Source organism: Benincasa hispida, chromosome 3 (assembly GCF_027475165.1).
Source record: "Benincasa hispida cultivar pf3 chromosome 3, pf3_genome.v1.1, whole genome shotgun sequence".
Taxonomy (NCBI): domain Eukaryota; kingdom Viridiplantae; phylum Streptophyta; class Magnoliopsida; order Cucurbitales; family Cucurbitaceae; genus Benincasa; species Benincasa hispida.
This window is the reverse complement of record NC_143480.1, coordinates 21,783,226-21,810,410: the sequence shown is the minus strand read 5'-3', so window position 1 is coordinate 21,810,410 and position 27,185 is coordinate 21,783,226. Positions and strand designations below refer to the sequence as shown.

The 27,185-nt window shown below is 35.2% G+C and overlaps 1 long non-coding RNA gene across 5 annotated transcripts; it reads right to left on the bottom strand.

The window, feature by feature from the left end:
- Window positions 1–8,199: 8,199 nt before the first annotated feature.
- LOC120072870 (uncharacterized) lies at window positions 8,200–13,337 on the bottom strand. Of its 5 annotated transcripts, none has more exons than XR_016528079.1 (4): window positions 13,022–13,285; window positions 12,735–12,909; window positions 11,607–11,814; window positions 8,200–9,068 (listed from the first exon to the last, which is right to left on the bottom strand). It is a non-coding gene; the product is annotated as an uncharacterized LOC120072870 (long non-coding RNA). The 5 variants fall into 5 exon arrangements; XR_005480616.2 differs by lacking the exon at window positions 8,200–9,068 and adding an exon at window positions 10,491–10,734 and having other exon boundaries at window positions 13,022–13,337; XR_016528076.1 differs by lacking the exon at window positions 8,200–9,068 and adding an exon at window positions 10,491–10,734 and having other exon boundaries at window positions 11,607–11,749; window positions 13,022–13,337.
- Window positions 13,338–27,185: the final 13,848 nt, after the last annotated feature.

Genomic DNA, 27,185 nt, shown 5'->3' with positions numbered 1-27,185 from the left:
ACCAGGTCTTACCCCTGAAATGGGAAGCTTATTGAGTCGATGTTGTTGAGCCAACTCTCACCCATGCAAGTCTAAGAATAATCCCAAATAAACAGGAGTTCATAGTTAGCTCAAGATTAAGGTTAAGTTACCTAGGTCATCACTTTGAAATAGTCAGTCTTAAACAGTAAATTATTGGGTTGATGTCCTAAATCTCATAGGGTCCTATAGTTTGTAATTGTATTGTACAAACTTTTTTATTTATGTAATAAAATATGTGATGTTTTATTTCAAAAATTAGTTGCATTAACCACAAACCAATAAACTAACATCCAAGGTTATCTTATAACTTAAACATGTATGTAGAGACATATGGGTGGATCATGTTTAAGTGATAACCTAAATGGTCTGTAGTAGATGGATAAGGCTAGATACCTTATCCTAGTGACACTACGAGTATGGCTCATTTTGTAGATGTTACAATTGTTGTAAAGTGCTAGAAATGATCTGATCTTGATTATTCATGTAGAGATATGTGAGTGAAGATATTCTATACAAAGGAGTTTGTATAAGACCGGACTACGAAATGTTTAGTCTTATTATATAACAACGTTCATAATAAAAACTTACATTTCACAAGGATGACCATAAGTAACATGACCTAAATCCTGGGTGAGTTGTGAACTTCTGCCTATGAGGACGGTCCTTTGATTTGTATGGGTGAGAATGGTCAAATCGTCGACTCAACAAGCCTACCATTTTGAGGATTCGTTTGGTTGGGAAGCTGGGAACACAACTACACAAGAAGAAATTCACTCCTTCCCCAATGTTGAGGCAAATAGATAAATTGTCCCTTAAGAACTGATCTCGAGGCTTGAACAATGTGGTGCCACACCCTCTCTTGAACCGAGAGGGGTTTGGTCATAATTAGACTATAATTTATTGTTCATTAGAGAGATAAATGGTACTTAAGAAGTTAGATGTAACCATAGGGGCACAACGGTAATTTTGGCTCAGCTGTACTTATGAGCAATTTATGAAGGGTCGTTGTACCATTGATTAGTTATATCTAATGGACATAGAAATATATCTGTAGTGCGAAGAGTGCAACTGTCGGTCTTTAGTGGAGTACCGGACAATTAAACAGATGGTGAATAATTTAGTTAAAGAGTTTATTTAATTATTCACGTACCGTTGAAGCTTCAAGCTACAGATCTATGAGATCCCCTCGATAGCTCAACAGGATTTAATGAGAACCAGCTTTTAAATTAATTTGAATTGTTCAAATTAATTGAGGGAATTAATTATATATGATATAATTAGTTAAATTTAATTATATATGATATAATTACTATAATGTATTTAATACATTATAATTTAATTGAGAGAAATTAAATATTTGAATATGATTCAAATATTAATTATGTAAATTAGATTCATATAATTAAATTTAATATAAATGGATTTATATTAAATATCGTTGTTGAGAACATTAAACCATAAATTATATTATATTAGATACAATATTGAACTATAGATTATATGTATATTTGATATAACATATAGTTTAATATATATTATATGATAAAGTAGTTATCATATGTATATATATTAAAGGTTTTTATTAAAAATTATTTTTATTATTTTTAATATTTTTTTTATTAAAAAAATCTAATAATGGGAAGGAGTTGTAACTCCATCCCGACCCGTTACTCTCTCAAACGTGAGAATGGTGAAGGCACTTCATTCTGTCAAGTGGTTATGAAAAAAAAAAAAGAATCAAAATTCTCTCTGCACAGAAACGTTCTATGAAATTTTTCTTTCTCCTTCTCCTCTCACTCAATTTTCTATCCCTCCCTAAATATAAAATAGTCAGAGCTCCACTCCTCCTGGATTCTTATCCTAAGAATACTGTGGTAACCATAGTGGTGGTCTTTAGATCAAGGGATTCATTCGAAGGTTGGTTTCTTCAAAGGTAAAAATTCAAACCCATTTTATTATTCTGTAGTTTCAATTTATGCATGCTGTATTTTTTTTTTTTTTTTTTTTGTGGAATGCATAATTACGTTTTGTCCGCTGTAAAATTTCAATTCTATAAAATGTTAGGAATTGGGACGATCCACTTCCGCTTATGGTCCCTTTATAGGGTTCTTTCAATTGGTATCAGAGCGGCGTTTTAATGGCCCAATTTTTCCAAAATTTTCAGAATTATTTTACAGTTTGGTGGGCTACTGCATTCAGAATGTTCATGTGATATGTTGTGTTGAATGTGGTTTGCAATTAATGGATGTTTACGGGATTAAGCTGTATAGATTTATTGCTTTTGTTTTACAATTTTGTGTTGTAAAGACCCATTTTTTGGGGCATAAACTAGCAATTGAGTCTGTATTTTAAGTTTTTTAGTCGCTCATGCTGTTCCCGGTGACGATCTGGTGAAATCATTGTCGAAATCGGAGGATGTTATAAAGTAAGAGTAACTTTATTTCTTGGTCCAGTCTTATACAAACTCTTTGAATACGATGACACCACTTGCATGTCTCCACATGAACGATTCACGATCGCATCGTTTGTACTAAATACAAAGTGAGTTGTATCCGATAGTGTTTCCAGAATAAGGTACCCAGCCTTATCCGTATACTATAAACCCTTCTGGCTATCTACTTGGATTTAATCCACTCTTATGTCTCTACATAAAGTCCAAGTACGCATGTAATAGCCATGGATCTTAGTTTATTGGATTTAGTGCCATTGAAAATTGAATATGTTTAATCTTATACTGCGAGTTTTAGGACATACAACCCAACAATCCCTCTTGGACTAAAACTCCAGTGGATTTACATATATACAGATATATACAATGTTGAGTATGAGAGAATAAATACAATAAACTAGGGCATCAGATACCCAGTAATTCTCCCACTTACCCTAGATTTATTTATCTTGTAGTTCGAGACCCACTAGATGACCCACGAACACTTTAGCCGGGAATGCCTTCATAAAAGGATCAGCTAAGTTGTCTTCTGAGGCTATCTACGTGACGATTACATCTCATCGGTATACTATCTCCCTGATGAGATGGTACTTACTCTCGATGTACTTACCGCACTTATGGCTTCTAAGTTCTCTGGAATTTGCAACTACTCCACTGTTATCACAATAGAGTTGATCGATAGGTGCATATTTGGAACCACTTCCAAATCGGTCACGAACTTTCTAAGCCATACTCCCTCATTGGCTGCCTCACACGCAGCTACATGCTCCGCTTCTATGATGGAATCAGCAAAACAACTTTGCTTGATACTCCTTCATACTATAGCTCCTTCATTAAGAGTGAATACTAATCCCAAATTTGATTTTCTAGAATCCATATTGGTTTGAAAATCAAAATCAATGTATTTTATAAGGATCAGATCATTATCACCATACACGAGCATATAGTCCCACGTTCTCCAAAGATACTTGAGGATGTTCTTACGGTAGTCCAATGATCATATCCAGAATTGGATTGATATTTGTTGACTATTCCAACTGCATAGCATATGTTGGAGCGTGTACACAACATGGCATATATCAGACTTCTAACTACTGATGCATAAGGAATTCTAGTGTTTTGTTCTTACGATTCCGAACTATTTGAATCCCAAGAACGTATTGTACATTTCCCAAATCCTTCATTTGGAATTGTGATGCTAGACATCTTTTAATGTCCAGTAAGTATTCTACTTCATTTTCAATGAGTTGAATATCATCAACATATAAAACTAGAAAAACTACAATTTTGTTGACAATCTTCTTGTAAACACAGGTTCGTCAACGTTTTGTTCAAAGCCATAAACACAAGGATCTAAATGTTTGTTTTAACCCATAAATAGATCTTTTAAACTTGCAAACCTTTTGCTATTGACCCTGTTCTATAAACCCCTCTAGTTGAAACATATAGATACTTTCTTCAAGATGCCATTTAGAAAAGTTGTCTTAACGTCCATTTGCCAGATATCATAATCATAAAAGGCAGCAATGAATTAAAGTATTCTAATAGACTTAATCATGGCAACTGGAGAGAATGTTATTCATAGCCCACCCCCTCTCTTTGGGTAAACCCTTTTGCCACGAGTCTAGCTTTGTAGGTCAGTACCTTACAAGCTTGGTCTCGATTTCTTTTGTAGATCCATTTGCAACCAATAGGTTTTATCCCTTCTAGTTGATCTACAAGTTTCCAGACTGAATTGAAATACATCGGCTCCATTTTGAGGTCTATGGCTTTTATCCATTAGTCTCTATCCACATCTTCTATTGCCTGTTTAAAAGTCAATGGATCCTTGAAGCCATCATCAGGTATGACGACCTAAGTTTCCATTAAACCCATGTAACAGTTAGGCTGTTGAACAACCATCCCACTACATCGAGACATTCTCAACTCTTGAGGAGGATGTAAAGTACTAGTTCATCAACAACTATTATTGAAGGACCAACTTGATCAACAACTCTTGTTGATTTTCTTGTAGCTTCTGTGGTGATTTCATTTAATACTAGCTTACTGCGAGGTTGATGATTCTTTATGTGGTCCTCCTCTAGGAATGTTGCATTTGTCGATACAAATATTTTTTCTTCCTAAGGATCATAGAAATAACCACCTTTTGTCTCTTTAGGATAGCCTACAAATAGGCATACTTTTGAACGGTGTTCCAATTTCTTTGGGTTCTACACTAACACATGTGTTAAGCATCCTCAAATCTTGAAGTGAGTAAACTACCTTTATGGCCTCTCCATAACTCGTAAGGTATTTCTGAAAAACTTTTCGAGGGAACCATGTTCAAAATATACACTACAGTCTATATTACATATCCCCAAAAGGTCTGAGGTAGCTGGGTGCAACTCATCATTGAACGAACTATGTCCAACAGGGTTCTACTTCTCCTTTCTGCTACACCATTTTGTTGGGGTGTACCCTATGAGTTGAGGCTGAATTCCTTGTTCTATAAAATAGTCCTAGAATTTTAAGTCTAAATACTCACCACCTCGATCTGATCGAAGTGTTTTCATCATTTTACCTAATTGGTTCTCAACCTTTGTCTTATATTCTTTGATCTTTTCAAGGGTTTCAGACTTATGATGCATTAGGTAAATGTAGACATATCTAGAAGAATCATCGATAAAGCTGATGATATATTCATATCCTCCTCGTGCTTTAACATTCATTGGACCACAGAGGTCTGAGTGTACTAGCTCTAAGGGTTCTTTGCCTCTAAAACCTTTCCCCGTAAAAGATCCTTTGGTCATTTTACCCTCAAGACAAGATTCACAAGACAGTAAAGAGTTATCTTCTAACTAATTTAGGAGTCCACTCTTAATCATTCTCTCAATCCTATTGAGATTAATGTGGCTAAGTCTTAAGTGTCAAAGATAGGTATTAGAAGAAATTTTACGTTTCTTGTTTTGAGTCTTAGTTGTTTTAAACATCTCTATATTCATAACAATTTTTACCTCAATTGGTTTTAACATATATAAGTTATTTTCAAGTTTTGCAGAACATACTTTAATATCTTTTAAGAAAATGAACACTTCATTATCTTCAAAAGGACTTTATATTGTTGTTCTAGCAAACATGAGATAGATATTAAATTCCTCCTCATGGCAGGAATGTAATAAACATTTTCAAGTAAAATGAATCTATCTTCAACAAATAACTTCATATCTCCCACTGCTTTAGATGAGACAACCTTCCCGATCCCTACCTTGAAGGTTGATTTACTTTCTATAACCTATCTCCAGGAACTAGTTTCCTAAGTGAAAGCACAGATATGGTAGCGGCACTTGAATCTAATATCCAGGTTAATTTATCATATTCCACTAAACATGTCTCAATGACAAGTAAAGCACTTTGTTGTGCTTTCTTAGTTTCCTCATGTATGACATTCGTGTTTAACATATCCATTACATATTCACTAACAAATGTTCTATCCTTTATATTAAGGTTATAAACATCTTCAAGAATATTGTACCTGGCAAATTGTCTAAACAATGTCTGTAATGATTCCATGATTTCTTTAGTGAAACCATGTTCTTGAATTTCTTAGCTAGTATATCAGATATATTTACTAAGATATGGATTGGGCCTTTTCATTTGTCTTAATCCATCTGTCATATGCATTCCAAACTATTTGGTTTGTAGACGAGCTGGGAGATAGAGGGCATTCCTCTGTTAAAACAAATTTTAAATCATCATATGCTAGTATTACATTTATATTTAATGTTGAAAGATTAAGACCATTAAACTTATCAAAAGCGAGTAATTTAGAATAATTCGACGTGCTGAAAATATAAACAAATTCTAATTAGTGAACTGCTTTTAAATCCAATCAAATTTTAGCAAAATAATAATGTACTTAAATTTCATTATTTTTATTTGTAACAATACTTTAGTGAATCAAAATAGATGTACCGAGGGGCAGTCAAATACTCATTCACTGAAGCAAGACATTCTTGACCAAATAATAATTCCAGAATAACTCATATTCCTTTAGTCATTTAGTTACCGCTTTTGGTCAAGAACTTACTAACACTTAGTAATTCTCATAAGTGCAACCCTCTATTTTCAGATCTCAAAGGTCGACCTCAACGATGCTACCGAATTAAAGAGTCAAGGTTGGGAATGGACCTAAGAAATCCTATCTATTTCTAGAGTTTGAGTTGTTCTGAATCCCATGTTACAACCCTCTGAGGGGATAGCTGCTGTAAAATGACTAGCTAATGTCGTATAAAAACGACAAGCAGGCGCAACATAGAAATCTCATGGTCCAAACTAATGAAAGAGACCACATGACATGTTGACACACATCATTCACCCACTTACTATGAACTACTTCCCCTATTCACCTTGTTATTGACCCATGCAAACACTTTTCAAATTGAGCAGTTGAGGTAAAATTGACACGAAACTGAGCATGGATCTCACGGTGTGAACTCTTAAGGACGTGAGAGCTAAGAATAACATATTGTATATGTTATTAATCTCCCAGTGAAGTGTTCTATTTGTTCTAGGTAAATATTTACCTAGATATATTATGGCTAATAAATAACCTAAGTCTAGGTGATTTTTCCAAAGTCTAGGTGATTTTTCCAAGTATAACTTTTATATTTGGATTTAACCTACAATGCTAGGTGATAAACCAAGTTTAAAACTTCACATCGCTCACACATGCTCATAAAACTAGATTAACGACGCTCAATTATCCGACTATAATCCTCAGGTAGGAGGTGTTTCGAGAACCGTGGACTTAAATACCTCCAGCCTTAGACAGGATTATAGACCGGTTAAGTTTGTAACCATAATTTTACAAGATCATAGCCTATTTTAACTATATTAAAACAAGTTGTTATTTGTTAACCCTAGGAAAACATGCATCTTATCTTTGTTATAGATTTTAAATGTCTAAACCATTTTTATAACAATTTATAAAACTGTAGACATATTTTTCATCCATAACTTGCATCAAGCATTTCAGGATTTAACATAATACTTTATATTAAACACTTGAAACCCTAAACATGCATACTATATATTATATCTTTTTATAACATACTTTTAATGCATGTTGCATGCTTCCTATGGTGGGATTTTAAATCTACATGACATACTATATGCACATACAAGATTTATTTTATTATTACATACATTCATAATGCATAAATAATTAAACACACTAATATGGACCAGTTTTAACATCCTAAGCAAGCAATCAACCTAAATTATTACAATAATAATTTAAAATCAGCTTCAAATAGGCTCTGAACTGCACGACCCGACCTGAACCAGACCTTCAAGGCTCCAAAATGGGTTGAACCGATCAAAATAATGTTGAATTGGTCCTCCACGTACTGAACTAGTTGAATCAATCCACATTCGAACTGTTCGAGTCGCACGCGCGTGTTTCTGGAATGGATGAAGTGCAACGTTGCAACACTTCAAAACAGCATTGCAATACTTCGAGATGTTCTTAAAAAATTGGGCTGAATAAAGAATGGCGTTGCAACCTTGCATTATAGTGGCTTCAAAACTGAAATTCTGCAGCTAACCTTTCTTACTTCTTTCTTCAATTACAACCTAATTGTAACTCTATTAACTCTAACAAATTTACAAACTCTTAATCACACATTAAGGGCCATAAACAAAGCGCCAATTACAACAATTATCACTGAATTGAAGAGAATCTAAATGCCAAAATTGAAATTATCAATATCAACTCTCATTCTCATACAACCTATGAAAATCACCCACCAAGCTAAAATTAACACGAATTGAGTGCTTAAATCATGCTCTGATACCAATTGTTGATGTTAGCATGTAACTAGGATCTTAAGCACTCTAATTCCATCAATTTTAGCATAGAAATAGGCAAGTACATAAACTAAAATAGGGTTTTGAAGATATACCTTTGTTGAACTCTTCAAATCGTCAATTTTCAACTTGAATCTCCTCAGCGATCCCTTGTAGACCAACACTTGATCTAAACGCAGCGTTGTAATGCTTCAAAATAGTGTTGCAATGCTTCGAGATGTTCTTAAAAAACTGGGCTGAACGAAGAACAACGTTGCAACGCTCTAAGGGCAACGTTGCGACGCCGCATCAGAGTAGCTTCAAAACTGAAATTCTGTAGGTGACCTTTCTCGCTTCTTTCTTCAATTACAACCTAATTGCAACTTTATTGACTCTAACAAATTTACAGACTCTTAATCACACATTAAGACCTATAAACAAAGAGCCAAGTACATCAATTATCACTGAATTGAAGAGAATTTAAATGTTAAAACTTAAATTATCCATATCAACTCTCCTTTTCATACAACCTACGAAAATCACCCACCAAGCTAACGCTCCCTCCTTGGGCCTCTGGCCACATCATTCAACCAAGCTGGTCACATGGCGCCTACCAGTTCCAAAGCATGGAATTCTCTCCTCTCTCTAGGTGTTAACTTGCTCCTACTTCACCTGAGAACCCAACGTTCCATATTTAACATATTTTCTTGCCCTTTTATGGCTTACCATTAAAAGACTTCTCCAACTCTCTACGCGTCAGTCGTGTTACAACCTGAACGCATATAATCATAACACTTAGAATAATTTTCTTCTCTTACATTTCAGACGCATCATTCACTATACATAACTACTTTTTCCATTGACGTTAATACACATCTTAACTCAAAATCAAGAATAATTGAACTTAATTAACTAGTAAAACAAATTCAGGGGTTTACAAGACAGCTCGCAAAAAGCGATTATTCAGATGGTGATTGAGTTATTCGAAGACTTTCAAGCCACTCTCGATGTCATCCATTAGGGGCGTCTGTGAGTTGGGTTGGGTTGGGTTTAGGGATATTTTAGGCCCAAACCTATGCTTCGGTTTGTGTATTTTTCTAACCCAAACTAACCCTTGTTCAATTAGGAACCCAAACCAAACAACCCAAAAAAATGGGTTGGGTTGGTTCGGTGGGTTGTTTGGTTCGGTTCCATCGATTCCTTTAAAAAAAGCGGAGATTGATGAAATATTTCAGATATTTGATAAGCCTACAATTTAGTAGGAAAATCATATAGCATTTGGTAGTTCCGGGTAAGCAATCGCGGGGTCTTCGTGGGCGATCGTCTAGAGTTATTCAACGATCGTGTAGCAGAGCTAAGAGATCGTGTAGCCCAACTCAGCATCATATAGCATTTGGTAGGCGATCGTATAACATTTTGTTACTCAGCGATCGTGTAGAATTGGGTAGGTGATCGTATAGCATTTTGTACTCAGCGATCTTGTAATAGAGCTAAGTGATCGTGTAACCGAGCTCAACGATCGTGTAGCATTTGGTAGGCGATCATATAACATTGGGTAGACGTATAGCATTTTGTTACTCAATGTTTGTGTAGCAGAGCTAAGCGATCGTGTAGCCGAGCTCAATGATCGCGTAGCATTTGGTAGGCGATCATATAGCATTGGGTAGGCGATCATATAACATTGGGTAGGCGATCGTATAGCACTTTGTTACTCAGTGTTTGTGTAGCAGAGCTAAGCAATCGTGTAGCCGAGCTTAGCGATCGTATAACATTTTGTAGGCAATCGTATAACATTGGATAGGCAATCGTATAGCATTTTGTTACTCGGCGTTCGTATAGCAGAACTAAGCGATCGTTTAACCGAGCTCAGCGATCGTGTAGCATTTGATAGACAATCGTCTAGAACTGGGTAGGCGATCGTATAACATTTTGTTACTCAACGATCGTGTAGCGAAGCTAAGCAATCGTATAGTATTTTTGTAAATGATCATTTGGACTTGTTAAGTGATCGTCTAGTCTTTGTTTGTTTATTAATATTTTAACGCGAACCTTTACTTGACATTTTGTTAGTGTCAAGTAAAATATATAAAAAAAAATTACCTAATAATTATTTTTCTTACTTTAATGAAAAGCCCTAGATTTATAACTTCATTTTCTCCATTTCTCACATTCCCCAAACCCTTGGTCGTCCGCATTTCTGTTAATCCAAATTCTATAGTAGTGAACAAATAAGATTCCACAATGTTTTCAAATTACAAAATCAATAATATAGGCAACGATGTTTTCAAATGTCTACAAAATCCATAAGTAAGATTATAATGTAATGTCTACAAAATCCATAAGTAAGACGATATTGTAATGTCTACAAAAGTCTTCAAAATCCAATAGATTTCAACGACTCATTCATGATCCTGACAAAACTTGCTCCTTGAAGAACCCTAAACAAGACTTAAACAATAAATTATATAAGAATACTATCATAATTTCAATATATTAATATAGATTATAGAGTAAATATATAAAAGATAACACTAACTGATAAAATTTGATCACAAGTTTCCAATTCTTCAGTTTGTGGAGTAAGATCTAATAACGTTGGCTTCACACGTAGCCAATTTTGTGTACATATTAAAGCCTCCACCATCTTAGGACTTAAAGAACTTCTAAAAGAGGCAAGTATTCTACCTCATTTACTAAATGTTGATTCAGAAGCAACTGTTGACACTGGTACAGGTAAGACATCTCGAGCAACTTCTGACAAAACTTTGTATTTAGGAGCATTTAATTTTCACCAATTCAAAATATCAAAATTTTCTATCAGATCTTCATTAGGTTCTGACAAATATCTCTCCACATCATTTCTTGTTTCATTCAAATTTTTCTCTTTTCTTCTTTGTTTGTATTCCAACTGTAAATCCATTTCCATGTCATCACAATCCTCACTTATTTCAACTATGTGACATGGTTGTTCAAAAGCATGACCACTTGAATCACCTATCTTATAAAACTCATACAATTGCATCAAACTAACTTTCATTTCATTAGTCATTGTTCTAGCAACTCCATCCCCATAGATACTTATGAATTAAAAGGACACATAATCTAACTTATATCGTGGATCAAGCACAATAGCTAGAAACAACACTTTGTTCATCTTGTCAAGAGATCCCTAATACTTATCAAATTTCATTCTCATATTGGAAGCCATAGTATATACATTTACATTTTGGCTCCAACCTATTAAACGTCATTGAATCCCACAAAGTTCATGAAAAAATGTATTAGAAGTGACATAAGTTGAGCAACTAACCTTCAATGTAAGATCATAAAACATCTTCAAAAAATTTGACAAATGTTCGAACATGGTTCCAATCGGCTAAGGTTGGTGGTCCTTTCTTTTCTTTCCATTCTCATCTTCAGTAAAGTGATGTAAAAAATCTTCATCCTCTTCTTCTAAGCATTGAAAAGCCTTTTCAAATTTTAAAGCATGATCAAGCATCAAATATGTTGAATTCCATCTTGTAGACACATCCAGGCAAACAAGGGCTTTAGATTCAATCTTTTCATGTCCAACACAATCTAAAATTTTTTTTAATCGCCTAGGAGAAAATCTAACATATCTTACAACATTTCGAACACTAGCTATCAAATCATGCAATTCTTCCAATCTATCATTGACAATCAAGTTCATAACATGAGCACAACATCTCATATGCAATAATTCACCATCCAAAATAAGAGACTTCCAAATCTTTAGTTTTCTCTTCATATATGAGATTGCTAAATCATTTGAAGTTGCATTATCAACAGTAATTGAAAAAAAACTTTATCAATACCCCAATCCAATAAACAACATTCAATTACTTTACCAATTGTCTCTCCCTTATGATCAGGCACTTGACAAAAATTCAATATTGTTTTCTGTAAATTCCATTTAGAATCAATAAAATGTGCTGTAAGAACCATATAATTGATGTTTTGTAAGGAAGCCCAAGTATATGTTGTTAGGCTCACTCTTTGACCACTTTTGATTAAAGTTGATTTCAACAATTTTTTTTCATCCACATACAACTGATAAATATCCCTAGCAATTGTGATTCTTGAAGGAATATCAAACTTAGGACATGTAATATTACAAAATTCTTTAAACCCCTCTATCTCTACAAATCTAAATGGTACCTCAGACAATACTTGCATCTTAGCACATGTATTTCTAACTCTTTGTTGACTAAAGGCAGTAGACAAAAAATTCATATTGATAGCACCTTTTGCATCACTTTCATTCGGTTGAAATTTTAATATGGTTTTCCCTTTAGGTTCTCTCTAAATGGATAATTTTTGCATTGTTTTCGTAAATGTTTCCATAAGGTACTTGTTCCACATGAAGAAGTGTCACAAGCATAATTTTTATCACAATAATTACATTTGCATCTTATACCTTCGGTGTTAGATCTTTCCATCTTTGTAAAGTGATCCCACACTGAAGATGATGGTCTAGTTGGTTTTCTCTTGCCAATGACTTTAGATGGTTTAGAACATGCCTCGGGAACGGAAATATTTATAGGTGGTGATTCATTTTCGTTGTCGATATCGATCAACTCACTATTTTCCATCTACAATATTAACAAATACAGAAAAATAAAAATAAAAAGTGAGCATAGGCCATGAGAAATAAATAAAATAATTAAAAATGTATATAAAAAAATAGTTTAGTATCACACTTACGACAACTGGCGAGTGACGAAAATCAGAAAGCGGAAGAAAATAGTGGCTAACATGAAGTTACTCATGGCGACTGCCGACTGGGTCTGGCATGACGAGTGACAAAAACAAAAAAACGAAAAGGGGTGCCCGAGCCCGAGTGATGAAAACGAAAAAAAGGGATGGCCGATGACAAAAACGAAAATCGGAAAAGGGATGCCCGAGCGATGACTCGACGAAATAGACGACTAGACCTAGACGAGTGACGAAGAAGGAAATAAAAAAGACATCCAATCGTCGCACTGAGTCCGAGTCTTGTAGTAGGTAGGGTATTGTCTGCGTCTGCACTCTGCCGTCTAGGGAAGTTGAAACGTGGAGAAGAAGGAAGTCAAAAAGATATCCAATCTCCACGAGCCATGTGTCGATAAGAGAATGGTTCACATTTCATCCTTCAGCCTCGAGAAGTGGGAACTGGGAAGTGAGCTGGGCCTTCTGCTATTAGGCTGATCTGGGCTGGGTCTACAATACATAGTATCTACATACAAATTAAATTAAAACAAATACTAAATACTGGGTCGGTTTGGTTCGAACCAAACTGTTTTTCTCTGAACCCAAGAACCGAACCGACCTGTTCGGGTTCATTAAAAAAAACCAAACCAAACCATTTTTTTAACCAACCCAAACCAGCTGGGTTGGGTTGGGTTACTCGATTTTTTCGAGTCTTTGATTTTTTTGAACACCCCTATCATCTGTGTTAGGATTGATGTCCTAAATCTAGTATATCTCATGGTTTGTAGTTTTGTTAACACAAATGATTTATCTAATAAAATCATAGGTATTTTATTTGACATTTAGATAGCATTGATTCAATCCAATAAACTAAGATCCAAGGTTATATGATGTCACTTGAATAGTATATGGTTGACATACATGTGGTTCATGTTCAAGTAATAACTTAAAAAGTCTTCAGTAAATGGATGAAAGTTGGGTGCCTTATCCTGGTAACACTGCAGATACGACCCACTTTGTAATTGTTACATGAGATGTAAGTGTTACAAACTATATGAACCATGTGAGTGGGGATATCCTATATAAAGAAGTTTATACATAGACCGAACCACAAAATAATTAGTCTCTTTATAACACCGTTAATTGAAGAAACTAATATTTCACTAGGATGACCATAGGAGACTTGACCTTAATCATGAGTGAGTTGTGAACTTCTGTTTATGATGACGGTCCTTTGATCTGTATGGGTGAGAGTGGCCATGATAGCCGACTTAATAAGCCTACCATTTTGATGATTTGTCTTATTAGGGAGCTGGAAATATAGCTACACAAGATGGAATCCACTCATTCCATTCCTTAGAAAAGTAGATAAATTGCTCCCTTAATAGCTGGTTTCGGGTCTTGAACAATGAAGTCTCAACCTCTCACTAGCACAAGAGGTGTTTGTTTATAGTTGGACTATAAATTATTTGTTCATTAGAGAAATCAGTGGTACTTAAGAAGTTAAATGTAATTGTAGGGGTAAAACGAGTATTTTGACCCAACTTTAGTTATGAGCATTTGTGAAGAGTCATCTCTCTGTTGATTGGTTATATCCATGGTTACAAAAATATATCTACAATGCAAAGAATGCAGTTATCGGTCTTTAGCGGAGTGATTGATAGTTAATGAATATTGATTAATTGGATTAAAGAAGTTTAATCAATTAATCTCATATCATTGGAGCATTTAATCTGTAGGCTCATAAGGTCTCCTTGTTAGCTCACTAAAGGATAGTAATGAGGAATGATTTAAATTGTTCAAATCAAATGAGAGAATTTTATATCAATGAGATTAATATATAATGATTAATATAGATATGCTCTATAATCCAAATTATGTAAGAGAAATATATTTAAATAAGATTCAAATATTAGATTTATATGAATTGGATTCATAATGAGATGTACACATATAAATATGTGATAGTTATATGTTAACTAACTCCATATTAAATATGATTTAATATAGTTATTAATTGATTAATTAATAGTTAATTAATTAATTAAGAAATAATGGAGATTGGAGGTTAGTATAAATATATGATATTTATGATAATTAATTAAATGTATATTAAATAGGATTTAATATATGGTTATTTAATTAATGTGTCAATAAATTAAATAATGATTATTTAATTAATTAGCACTAAAGGTATAAAAGAAATTCTTGGAGAAGAGATTAACCCTTCTCCATATAAATGTATCCTTATAACCCATTTAGAGCAAGAAGTTTTTTATTACACAAAAACCTAGCCTCCAAGCCTCTACCTTCTCTCTAATTTCTCTCTGAAAATTCTCTACTATTTCCCTCCTCAAAAGTTCTTAGAGACCACTCTTCCAAGTTCTTTGGAATCCTAGAGAATAGTAAGGTAACTTTGTTGGTGGTGTCCTTCTTCTTGGAGAAGTTCGAGATCGTTGATAACGGTGGAAGAGGAAAGCTAAAGGAATCAACAAAGGTGAATTTTGATTTCTTCTCATCTTCCTCTTTTATAGCTTGCTTATGGTTTTGTTTGAATGTTTATCCTATAAATGTATGTTTTATCTTACTTTTTTGTTTCCATAAAAAACGAATGTCTAAATGCAAGGTGTCGTGGAAATTCGATTCCTTTAGTCCAGACAGAGATCCCGGATATCAGTGTACGAGTTAATCTTACCATGAGAACAATGGGAAACCAGACCCTAGCAAGGGGCGCAGTCCAATTCAACAGGGTAAAAGTACCCGAGCCTAAGCCCTTTTGTGGGACTCATGACACGAAAGTGCTAGAAAAATTTATCTTTGATTTGGAGCAGTATTTCAGAGCTACGAACATAGCTACTCAAAAGTCAAAGATCACTTTGGCGACGATGCATCTTGTAGAGGATGTCAAGTTATGGTGGAGGTCCCATTTCCTGACATCTAAAAAGGTCGGTGCACCATCGACACGTGGGAAAGACTGAAACAAGAGTTGTGTTCTCAGTTCTTCCCCAAAAATGTTGAAATTTTGGCAAGACGTAAGCTACGAGAATTGAATCATACTGGCACTATTAAGGACTATGTGAAACAATTTTTCGGGCCGATGTTAGACATACAGGATATGTCCGAAAAAGACAAAGTTTTATGTTTTATCGAAGGTCTAGAATCGTGGGAAAAAACAAAATTATATGAATAGAGAGTACATGATCTTTCAGCCACGTACGCGGCGACCGACGAGAAATAGTGGGGGAGATAAAGACATTAGTTGGGATGAGGCAACACTTGAGATCCCCAGCTAGAGGGAGTAAGAGCAACTGTTCAAGCCCATCAAGAAATAGTGGGGGAGACAGAGACACTAATGGGGATGGCAAACCACTTTAAAAGAAGATTGGAAATACATGGCGAGGGCCAAATCAAATAAAATCTTTATTGGCCCCCATTCTGTTATATATGCAAGGGGAAACATAAGGCAAGCAAGTGTTCGAAATGAGCATCCTTTAACGTCTTTCAAGCCTCATTAGCCTTGGACTTGAAAGGTAAAGTTGTCCATAAGAAGATGAGAATATACAAGCTGAGGAAGATGAAACCCCACGAGTTGGGACCCTAAGATTCTTAGTTGCCCTCTAGAGGAATGTGGGAGAAACAAAGGAACCCTAAAAAGGCGGATTGATGTATGTAGTTGCTTGGATCAACCATAGATTGGCCAAGAGTACCATGGTCGACTCTAGAGCCACCCATAATTTTATGTCTAAAACAAAAGCCAAACTGTTGAATCTAGGAGGGGTAGGGAAAATGAAAGCAGTGAACTCTGTGGTTTTTCCTATTACATAAATGGTAAAAAGAACAGTCGTAAAGTTGGTGGATTGGAGTGACCCTACTGATTTTGTGATCGTTAAAATGGACGACTTTGACGTGGTGTTGGGGATGTAATTCTTGCATGAGCATAAGGTAATACCCGATACTTCTTGCCAAATTCTTAGTGATCACAAGGTCTACACCCACCGTTGTGCATACTAGGATCAAACAGCCGAATGAGATAAAGACGATCTCGAGCCTTAGTTGGAGAAGAACCTTACCCACAAGTCAGTTGAAACCATGGAGAGGAAAGCCCTTCAAGACATTCTATATGTCTTGGAAAAGTGTCGTGTTGTCGGGTCGAACAACTTACATAAGTCCCCGCCTCCAAAGAGGAGGAAAACGAAGCCCAGACGTCGAGAGTTCCTACCAGGGGACAAAGTTCGGGTAAGCGACTAGATTAGTTTCAGTTGTAAGGACAAAGAGAATGTCACCTCGTGAGGATATATGAAGGACTGGTGGAAGTCATCAAAAAGGTTGGGAAAGCCTCTTATCGAGTGCAATTATCGTCGTGGATGGAGATTCTTCCTATCATCCACGTTAATAGATTGAAATCTTATCACCCTGACCATGCTGATGAGCGATGTAGTGTTGTGATATGTCCGCCTACCGCGACGAAGAGACAACAGAGGAAGAGGTCAATGAGAGACTTGTTGGAAGAAGCAACATAGTTAGAAGGCCAGGACAAGGTTAAGAAGAATTCCTAGAGAGGTGGAAAAGCCTCGAAGACAAATAAGTTCTTTGGGAGTGCACAAAAGGCTTCGAGGAAACTGCTCAACAATTTGCTGAGTTCGGACAAATTCGGTTGACGGGGACGTCAACCAATTGAGTGGGGGAAAATGTCACGGTCATGCTTAATAGGGCATGTTGCCCATGGTCACATATCTGCCTCTACCTCTTTTTACCACGCTTTCATTCTATGTGTTTCATTTTACTAGTTAGTTTACTTTCTATGTACTTTTCTTAGTATATGACTGCTTTCATGTTTCTATATACAAGGTGGCAGATGTCTTTTTGTTCAGAATGCACTATATGAAGGTAAGATTAATCATCATAACCTCATACCCAGAGTGGTATGCTATAAAGCCGTTGTTGTTGCTTATTCTTTTTAGCCTACTATAATCTTTTTTTGATCAAATCATGCTTTCATACATTTGCGAAATCAGATGTTTTAACTTTACTTTTACAAATTTAAAAGACTAAAATACATATAGAGGCCAGATGTTAGAATCGCCCTTTCGAAAGCTTCACTTAGTGATTATGCGACACTTGTTCCCACTGAAGAACAAGTCAGCCAATTCGAATTTGAATCGCCGATGGCACACAACCTCCACCCCTGTTTTAAAGAAAACGGTTTTTAGAAAATGAGTTAATAGGAAAAGGTTTTCGCAAACAGGCCCTGACCCTAAGTGTCTGGAATTTTAAAATGGTTTATTTTAGCTCATGACACTGTCACGTCAACCTTGGTGGAAAATTTCGGTTGAAATTTCAAAATTTTGGTAGGGGAGGATTTTTATTTTCCCCTAATTTTCGAACATTCAAAAATTCCATCGAAACTTTGAATTTTTTTTGTTTTGTTTTTATATTTGTTTTTATTGTTTTTTTTATTATTCTTTTGGCAATTAACTATGCTAGCTCAATTATTTTTTTACCATAATTATTTGAAAATTTTCAAGAAACCAACTATTGGTTTTTAACTTCATTCAAACTTTTCTTCATTGAATTTTTACATCATTTCAACTCAAGATTGAATTGATCTAAATTTTATTTCTTTTACTATCTAAAGCTTTCATTTTCAAGAAATCAAAATTGAAAAAAATAATATATATTTATTTTAACTTAATCTACACCTTTTCCATTGAATTTTCACATCATTTCACCTCAAAATTGAATTAATGCAAGTTTTTGTTTCTTTTACCATCATTTCATTTTCAAAAAATCAAATCTGATAAAAATAACATATATTTATTTTTAACTTCATTAAAATATTTTTTTAATAAATTTTCACATCAATTCACCTCAAACTTGAATTGATGTGAGTTCTCTAATATTCCTCTATATCGTGTTATATATATTTTTTTATCTCTTCTATGTTTAATGTTATGATTTTTATGTCCTTGTTGTTTTATATTATGTAAGTTTAATAGTATGCTTTTTAGATATTGTTTCCATTTCATTTTAAAATAAACAATTTACAATTATTTTATATGCAACTATTTAATGTATTTTAATTTTGTATTTAATTACCAATATTTGATATTATTTTGTAGTTATTTTGCCATTTATTTTTTAAAATTTATGCTCTCGCATCGACATTTAATAATATATATCTAAATATTGTCTTACTTTATAGAAATGATGATTAAAAATGGTCAATTATAGTATAACTCAACCACAACCAAAGTTTCATTAACTAATTATAACGATTTCCATCAATTTTCATGAAGTTTTACAAGTTTTTCATCGACATCGATATTTCCATTGATTTTTCCATAAAATCGAGACTTTGATATTTCAAACCTTATTGTGAACCTTTTTTTTCTTTTTTTTTTTTCCTCTCTTTTTTCCTTTTTTTTTTTCAAAGGCTATTACTATTATTCTCATCGTTTCTCATATTGAATAACAATAGTTTCTTTGGTTGCCTTTTATACTCTTCTTGTAACAACCTTTTCAAAGGATAAGCTTCAATTAAGGAAAAGATGGGGAAATTTGTACGGATGACCCATTTTTTGGGCCCAAAATGTCAAAATGAACTATTTTTTAAAAATAATGTCAATTGACCCTCTGCTAATATTATCGCCATATCAGATTACATAAATGCCCTCAACTCTTTGTCTTTTTACCCTCTTACTGAAAACCAACAAAAACTAAAAACTCTTCAAAGGTAACGGCTTCGTATCGCTCATAAGCTCCGGACAGTCTTGTTGCGTTTGAAATCCATCATTTGGGCTTGCAAAATCTTCCATTGCCTCCGAAAAATCGAATATGATCGGTAAGTGATTTCAATATATGCCGATTATGTCTTAAACTGATCGGTAATGGGGAAAGGGTGGGTCGTTATGGGGTTTAGAAATATTGTGAACCTATGATTTTTTCTTTGTTTGTTTTTTTGGTTTTCGATGTGTTCTAAGGTTGAAGACAGGTAAAAAGAGAGAATGTGAGTGAGATAAGTGAGAGCAAAATCGGCGAGAGTGATACTAGAGAGAGCAACATCGGAAAGGGTGGGTCATTCTAGGGTTTAGAAATACTGAAAACCTATGGTTTTTTTGTTTGTTTTTTTTCTGTTTTCGATGTATTCTGAGGTTGAAGATGAGTAAAAAGAGAGAACGTGAGTGAGATAATTGAGAGTGAAATCGGAGAGAGTGATACTAGAGAGAGCAACACTAAAGAGAGGATACTAGAGAGAGTAACACTAGAGAGAGCGATACTAACGAGACAATGTCTAGCAATAGTGGTTCTAGCGAGACTTAAACAGAATGTTGTGTTTACAATGTTTTTCCTGAATGAATTACTGATTGAATCTTTATTTCATGTAGGAGTGATTTAAGATGTATGTTTCATAATACCTATAGTCGACCAATTTCCCGATCAAGTAATGAGCTTGGCCCACGTTGTTAATGTGAATAAAACTGTGAAGGAGAAACTTACCCCACGGTAGTTAGAGATGTTCAAGAGAATAGTTTTTGGGCGATTTGTAGACATTGACATGGTGTTCAACAACCCAATTATCTATCATATGTTGTTGAGAGAAGTGAAAAGCATGAGAGCTGACTCAATGGAATTCTCTATTGGCAGAAATGCCGTCACGTTTTCGAAGGATGATTTTTTGTTAATGACTGGTTTGTGGCGATCCCCTACGTGAGTTTGTCAGAATGAAGAGTCCTTATATGAATTTGCAATCAAGTATTTTGGTAATCGAGTTACGAAGAACACATTACATATCAATCTACTAGAAGAAAGATACAAGGAGTTGGAGTTCGAAGATGATAAGGATGCTGTGAAGATCATCTTAGCTACATAGAGGTTGCAATATGGGAAAGAACAAGCAGAAAAGTGCAGTGGAACTTAAACGATTTAAGGACGTCGAGAACATAGAGTATTACAATAGTCTAGACTAAGGTACCATTATTTGGGTGAGGACACTTGATGCCCTAAAGACTGCATGGAATGATAAGATTAGTTTATACAAGAGAAGGTGAAAGGAAATAAAAATTATGTCGTAAAGTACTCTTCGCGTGGATTTCCACAAGCATTGCAGGTAAATTTGCTTAACATAATAATAGTATTGTTTGATTTAATATTACTATTGTTCTTAATATATGTTAAATCTTATTTAGGTATGGACGTACGAGATCCTAACAACATCGATAGCTAGGAACATTACTGAGCGAAGGAGCAAGTTGGCTTTGCCTCGTATATTACAATGGTCATGCTTCCGCTCAGTGTCCTTCAAAGAACTCGAGAGAGACACATTTGAGTCTAACAATGTAAGTGTACTCTATGCTTAATATGTTTATTTGGTTGTTAAATCGACACTAATAATTTTACTGGGATGTTAATGTAGACAAAGGTTAAAGAGGTTCTTAACATGACTGACACTGAGAGAGAGTTTTGGGATCCCCAATGGACAGAAAACTATATTCGATCTAGGTGCCAATGATGATAGTGCTGAAAATGGCAATAGGTCAAGTAGTGGAGGTAGTTCTAAAAGCGATAGTGATGATCATTATGGACAATGATGAACACGAACATGCTGAATGTGGAAGGGTGGAGGGAGGGATATACGCACCTAGTGATGATATGTTCCATGATGTGGTGGGGGATGTATGCGATAAAGATGAGTTGAACTCACCTGATGTCTATCCTACGGATTCCCATAGAGAGCGATTTATGGATGAGGAGTATTCTAAGTGTGCTGGCGACAAGAAGGGAGCCAATCCCAACGATTCTGTTTATTCATACCTACGGAGCATTGATAGCTCACTATCGAGGTTGGATGGTCGTATATAGAGTTTAGATAGTCGTGTTTCCATGATCGAGGAAAACATGACAAACATGAAAGCACAATTTCCAATAATAAGGGTTTCAATTTTTTCAAATGAACAATTTGAAGACCTATAGCCATCCAGTCACTGTTACGGTCTATGTGCAAGGTTTGCATTTACTATCGTTATTTTATATTTAGTTTTTCCGTGTTTGTGAACTCATCATTTTATGTTTACTAATTGAAGGGTTCCACAGTGATTGATAAGACGAAAAGGTCACCCATCCCACATACAGATGTTGATGCCACGATGTCACTCATCCCACTTAATGATCCCGATACCACTGATGTGACTGCCTCTCATACTCCCATCCCTTCTCTAGAGCCTCCAAATACCACCACTACACCTACTCTCATCCCTTCTCTAGAGCCTGATACCACAACATCAACCACTAACGTCCAACCTATAGAGGCCGACGTCCCACATACACAGCCTGACGTGTTTACCTCACCCATTGACATCCCACATCTAGAGGCCGACACGTCTGACTTACTCACTATGCCACATACAAAGGTCGACACATCTGACATCCCAGAGGCTGACACTTCTAATATTGTTACGACCACGTAAGGAGTTATATTGGTGAATAATTTATTGATTGGTAATCTTTGTTTATATTTCGTGATTTAAAATTATATTTTTTTTATATTTCTTTATGAGTAATTTTTTGTTATCTGTTTATGTAGGAATCTTGACGAAATAGTCGTAAGAGGAAAGGTGTTGATAAATATATACCTCCAGCTCAACTAAAGAAGAAAATAACAAAAGATGACGAAACTAGGGTACACCTTTCGTCTGAAAGTCAAAAGGCTAAATATCCTCTCCCGAGTGTGCCTACGTCACTATTTAGAGCGATTGTCGGGTACAACATAGCACATGACGTTCCACTTACTGTCTTTACAGAAATGATGGGCTGGATCACCGATGAGAATACAGATAACGAGGTTCGAGAGAATTCCTTTAAGCCATTATCGAAGCAATTTTTCAAGAAATTGATTGAATCGAGTTCGTGGGTTGAGTGCGATGTAAGTTTCCTAGTCTTGAATTCTTTACAATTGGATATCTTGTACTTTGACTGACATAGTAATTTTTTGTGCAAACCGTAAATACTTTATTTCATTTTATGAAAGAAAATTTTTATAACCGACTTGACATGTGCATCCACAAGTTCACCATCTTGCCAATTGGAGTAACGAAAAACTTTGATATATATATATATATATATATATATATATATATTGTGTAGAGTCATTTTACTATGATATATTTCGTTACTTAACTTCTCATTTTATTTTGCAGAGTCACCTTAATGCTCGTAGCGGGGTATTTAAACGGATAAAGAATAAGTAGAGACTGGAGGCTGCCCTAGTATGGGAGGATGAAGACACATATAAAGAATACGTCATTGGTAAATTCGATGTCAAATGGACAAATGTGGATTTCGTGTATACGACAATGAACATCAGTGAGCACTAGATGGTCCTTACAATGGATATTAACAGAGGCCATATATTTGTGTTCGATTCACTTCCGTCGTACACACCAATGACGAAGCTGGGGAATTGGCTGGAGCCATTGACTGTCATAGTACCATCCCTAGTTCACTACTGTGACGTGAAACGTTCAAAGCCGAACCTATCCACATCCCACTGGAAAATCACCCGACCTGTCAACGTCAACATACAACATGGGTCGCTTGATTGTGACATCTTTGCAGTAAAATTACTAGAACATTTGGTGACTGGTGTTGGTCCTTCCATAATCACTCAAGAGAGAATAAGTGAATATATGATGCAATTAGCATATTAGTTGTAGGCAAACACTTAGTATTTTTTATGTGTATAAAACATGTATTTTTTATGTATGTAAAACATATATTTTTTATGCATATAAAACTTCATTGGAATCTGTTACTTATTTTGACTATATATATTTAAAGAGCGAGACTTTGAGAGAGAGCGAGACTTTCAGGGAGAGAAATACTTATGGAGAGAGTGATAAATTGAGAGAACAAGATTTTGAGAGAGAGTGACATTCTAAGAGTCTATACATAATGCATCAGTCTATGCATAAGCATGAGTGACATTGTAAGAGTGTATATAATAAGAGTATGAGTGACATTTTGAGAGATCGAGACATATAGAGTGAGTACATTGAGATAATTAAAGTGCTATTTGGGAATATATTTAGACAATCAACCTTGACCAACATTTGAGTCAGTTCTGTCATTTTCAGTACATCGCACAGTTGTGAGCGGTTTGCTACAATTTTGTCTGTTATGCCCATAATTCTCACACCTACCACATTTTATTTGTTTGCAAAATTCTCCTCTTAATGGTATTCTTCTCACTCTTTGTCGTCCGACTTGTGCCACAAACTTTGGAGGAATGATAGTCTTTTCTGTATCCAGGAGGTCTCTTCCATTCATATATGTGCCCCGAGTGGATTTATAAGCTCTACATACGTAGTCATTAAAGAGTTTGTATAAAATCAACTACAAAGACTCTAGATGGGTATGTTTCGTTCCCTGGCAGCCACAATTGCATGTGAACATGGGATACCAAGTGTGTTGAATTTCTTACACGTACATTCCTTCGTGTGAAGATTCACAATACCGTTCAATATATTGTCTCACACGTGGACCCGATAACAATCAATAGACTCAACCCAATATCATCTGCCCTTATCGGCCTCACTTGTCAATCGGGTTTCACAATAGTCAGAGTGCAATGTTGTTTGAGATGCCCAGTAATTCCTTCCTTCGTAGAACCACGATTGGAGCATTCCTCTAAATGTTCGATCAAGCATATTATGGGCAATAGTCGATACTCTTTAGTTAACGAATTGAAACACTCCACACTATTTGACGTCATGTTATTATATTTTTGTTTTATTTGGTAAACTCGTGCCCAAATTTGAAGACCGATGTCTTCCAAATATTTCGTGACAACACCGTCTTGAAAATTATGAAGTTCGTCCCATTTTGTCTGAAACTCTGTCATGCGCAATGCCCTTGTTGCATCTTTAAACATCCCAACAGCCGTACTGTCCTTAAAGTTTGTAATAAGATTATGTTCTATGCGTCACGTGCACAATCCATGAAGTGCGATGGGAAAAAAATGCACGAATAGCATTGTTGATAGATACTATCCGATCGGACAAAAATACTAGATTATCGGGTTCTCCGATAGTGTATTTCAAATTTGACATAAACCATTTCCATGATCGATCAGTTTCATTATCCATTATTGCATATGCTAGTGGGTATAATTGATTGTTCCTGTCTATAGAAACTGCAACCAACATGGTCCCTTTGTACTTTCCTTTCAGGTGCGACCCATCAACAATTATCACAGGTTGACAGCTTGCGAAACCTCTAATACAAGGCTCTAATGCCATAAACATATACTTGAAATGCACATCATCTTCAAGTTCGATCTCAAACACTGTACTTGAATTCTCTATTTTTAATGCTTCCCCATAAGCATGTATATGGCATATGAGTATTATGGAGTACATCTACTGAGATCATATGCGGCTTCCCTTGCACGCCACGCTTTATCATAACTTATGTTCACATCGTAATCTCTCCTCATATCCTCAACAATATGACGAGGTATATAAATATGTCCTATGCTTGTAAACTTATCTTTAATCAATTGACCAATAACTGTAGCAGTTGCTTATCTATGGTCGTGATTTAGAATTCCGTTGGAACATGTGTGCGAACGTGAGTACTTTGTGATCTTGAATATATCACACCCTTTCATTTTCACTGCACGAAGGTTCCACTTACAAGTCTCCTCAATACATTTAAAAGTGAACAAAGATTTGATTGACTTCCTTACCCTAAATTCAAATTTTTTGTTGATGGACAAAATAGATAATCATATTTTTGAGTTCTTTTTACTAAAAAATAGTTGACCAACTTCAATGTCTGTCCCAGATGAAAGGGTACTAGGCATAATCAACTCTTCTCTATGACTTGAAGACACAGATGCTGGAACCACTGAAGCTATTGTAGAACAACACACATTTCTATGATCACGATCCATTTCATTCAATCTTGTTGGTTGCTTATAACCATCCACTGAAGGACAATAACGTTTATCTAAATGATCACAATCCGTATAATCTAGTCTAGATGATCTCTCATTACCAACAACTGAAGTACTGCCCAATTTTGTATCACCATAATTCATTGAATTCAATTCAGCTAGATTAGTGCGGTAGTTGTCTAGTGATAATGTTGATGTTACAGTGTTGGTAGACAATGGAATATCATCCTCTTCTCGACGAAACCCATATGATTCCTCCTATTGTCTGTTCACAGTCATATCATCATAACTCACATTTCTAAAGCCCATTCTAATATTTTCGTCGTGATTTGATTTTAGCATTACAGATAACTAAAGTCTACTAAGCTCTTTCCGGAAAAGAAGGAAGCGAACATCATCATCGTTCCTTATATATTGTGGAGGGGCTTCGAAACTTATATTTAATTCTCATTATAAGATCAAACTCTAAAGAATTGACATTTGTAACCCTGTAGATATGAGATTTAAGTTTTTCATACTTCAATATAATAGGCACAATGATTCCTGTCAGCTCGCCCCCAATATATAAACTTTCATTCTCATCCCAATCACCTCCATATCGAATAAGTAGACTCTTTCCTGTCATTCTACAAAGCAAGAGAACATTTGTCAATAAGTTGTACAAGCAATTAAAGTGTACTCTCACTTTCTCTCTTAATCTCACACACTCTCTCTTAATCTTGCTCTCTCTCTTAATCTCGCTCTCTCTTACTCTTACTCTCTCTCACACTCGTTTTCTTTCTCGCTCTCTTTCCCAATACAAAATTTCGTAATGCTCAATTCCTACCTTTTCAAAAATAACACAACAAAAATAATGAAATAGACACCTAAATAATGAAACACAGTTTCTGAAAAACCTGTTCCATTATGAAAAAGCCTCGCCTTGAAAATGCCCGTTTGAAAAAACTCCATTAAAAAAAAGGTCGTTGAAAACCAGGGAAGTAATCGCCGTTAATTGGAGTTTAGAAATCACAATTGTATTGTGTTTAGGTATTATTGATTTGAGGCTTCAATCGTGAAAATTGTCAAATCATTCGTACACTGATGAATAATCACATCAAACCAGGAAATTTAAAGTGAGAGCGAGAGTGTTTGACTAGACGAGAGCGAGACTTATAGCGTGAGGCACTTGTGAGGGCAATTTACGTGATCTGGTATGATGATGATGTCAGTAGAGGATCATTTGAC